The sequence below is a fragment of the Rhagoletis zephyria genome, unplaced genomic scaffold (assembly GCF_001687245.7).
Source record: "Rhagoletis zephyria isolate East Lansing unplaced genomic scaffold, Rhagoletis_zephyria_1.1 Rzeph_scaffold_00436, whole genome shotgun sequence".
NCBI classification, from domain to species: domain Eukaryota; kingdom Metazoa; phylum Arthropoda; class Insecta; order Diptera; family Tephritidae; genus Rhagoletis; species Rhagoletis zephyria.
Genome location: NW_016157520.1, coordinates 248,633 through 251,414, shown reverse-complemented (window position 1 = coordinate 251,414; position 2,782 = coordinate 248,633).

Below are 2,782 nucleotides of genomic sequence, written 5' to 3'. Positions count from 1 at the left end.
TAGTTGACGAAGCTTTAGACAAACTGCAGGGTGCAAAGGTATTTACTACACTTGATCTTAAAAATGGGTTTTATCACGTGCCAGTGGAACCAAGCTCTAGAAAATATACGGCTTTTGTGACACACAGCGGACAATATGAATTTTGTTTTGTTCCGCTGTATTTTGTCGATATATTCGAGCAATTTTCCAAGACATGCTTACTGACGGCACGGTTATCATATATATGGACGACATAGTGATTCCCGCTAAGGATGAAGATGTAGGTCGGCGAAAGTTAGAAAAAGTTTAAAAACGTGCCAGTGAATGTGGGTTGCATATTCGATGGGAGAAATGTCAAATTTTAAAAAGGCAGATTAACTTCTTAGGTTATATTGTGGAGAAGGGGGAAATTTTACCATCAGAAGAGAAGACAAAGGCAGTTAGTAATTTTCCGATGCCAGGCAGTAGAAAAGAATTGCATCGTTCTTTAGACGGTTTATTCAAAACTATGCTGTGGTCGCTAAACCACTGACTGATTTGCTTCGAAAGGACGACAAAATTTAACTTTGTGAAGAACAATTGTTGGCTATCCAAGAGCTGAAACGTGCATTGGTGAACGTGCCAGCCCTGCAACTTTTTAATCCAACGGCTGAGACGGAAGCGCACGCAGATGCATCAAAGTTTGGATACGGTGCAATTTTGTTGCAAAAAGGCTCAGAAGACCGGTTATGGCATCCAGTTGAGTATATGGACCGTAAGACGTCAGCTGCTGAAGAGAAGTATAGCGCATTCGAGTTAGAGGTTTTAGCGGTTATAAAAGCGTTGAAGAAGTTGCGTATGTATTTAAAAGATATTAAGTTTAAAATAATAAGTGACTGCAACGCATTTTCCATGACAGTAAAGAAACAAGACGTACTCGACAGAATCATGAGGAGGGCGATGTACTTACGGGAATACGATTATACGGTTGAGCATCGATCGAGAACACGCATGCGTCACGCGGATGCCTTAAGTCGCGTTTACTGCTTACTCATAGAAGACTCGTGAAAGTTTAGACTAAGGGAAGCGCAGATGCAAGATGACTGGATAAGGGCGGTGGGGAAAATTTGCTGATGTGCTGCAGGGTATTTCGAGTTTAAAAGCATCCACTCAGACTGATGTAGATGGCCTGTCTCCTATTCTCTTCAAGAACTGCTCTGCTCTCATTAAGCCTCTACTTTTGATCTTTAATTTATCGCTCTCTGTGGGTACGTTTTTAGCGGATTGGAAAAGTGCTTATATTACACCCATCTTCAAAAGTGGAAATAAAAGTGATGTTTCGAATTACAGACCGATTGCTAAATTGACAACGGTTGCTAAATTGTTCGAAAGCATTATCAAGGATAAAATTGCTTTTGCAATTCAAAACGTAATTTGTCCGAATCAGCACGGTTTCGTTAAGGGGAGATCCACGATATCTAATCTTGCTATTTTTACGGATGACTGCATTCGAGGCTTTGAGGCTGGGTATCAAATTGATACAGTATATACTGACTTTGCCAAGGCATTCGATAGGGTGTCTCATAAAATCTTAATTAGTAAATTGGCGTACATGGGTTTTCACTCCGTCTTCCTCGAATGGATCAGTTCCTATCTATCGGAGAGGTACTGTAGGGTGCAAATCGAAGACACAACATCGCGTTCTTTTCACGCTAGTTCTGGGGTCCCTCAGGGAAGTATCCTTGGACCTCTTTTATTTATAATCTTTATCAATGACATAAGCTCGTGTTGCTTATTCTCCAAATTTCTTCTATACGCTGACGATCTCAAAGTTTATTCGGTTGTAACGCGACCTGGGGACTCTGTTTCTCTTCAATCTGATCTAGATAGAGTTAACTCTTGGTGTGAAAGAAATCAACTCTTCTTAAATACTGAAAAATGTTCTCATATGGTTTATTCTAGAAAGTCGATTACAGTAAGCACATCTTATACGATAGCAGGTACTAAACTGAAATTTGTTGATCAAGTCAAAGACCTAGGGGTTTATTTTGACTCCAAGCTCACTTATAATACTCATATTAACTTCATTGTTGCAAATTCCTATTCCACGTGGGCCTTTGTGCGTCGTAACAGTTCTGATTTTCTGACCCGTACACACTTTTAAAAAACTTTATATTGCTTTTGTCAGGTCTCGTCTAGAATATGCCGCTGTTATTTGGCGACCTTTTCATACGACGTATATTAACAGGATTGAGCGTGTACAAAAGATTTTTATCAAGTCTGCGCTAAGGTTTCTCAGCTTTACGGAGCCAATGCCTTCCTATAAGTCACGTTGCTTACTTTTAAATCTTGATTTGCTCGAAGATAGGAGAAAGTGCCTATCCTGCTCGTTTATCTTGAATGTTATAATTAATATTGTTGATTGCTCAGAAATTCTGCGAAGAATACCGCTCAATATTCCTGTAAGAAATTTGCGGCGTTCTGACTTATTTTACGTACAATCCGCAAAGTGNTCAGAAATTCTGCGAAGAATACCGCTCAATATTCCTGTAAGGAATTTGCGGCGTTCTGACTTATTTTACGTACAATCCGCAAAGTCGAATTATGCTTTGAATGCACCTATTAGGCGAGCCCTCAGGGAAATCAATCAAATAAACCAAACGGTGGAAATAGATCTGTCCCTTCCTGGAGTCGTTTTAAAAAACATAGTCTCGAATTACTTTAAGTCATAATTTAGTTGATCTCCAACTTAAATTGAAGTTGTATTTAAGCTTAGTCAGTAAGTGTCTATGTATTCATTGACTGAAATATAAATAAATAAATA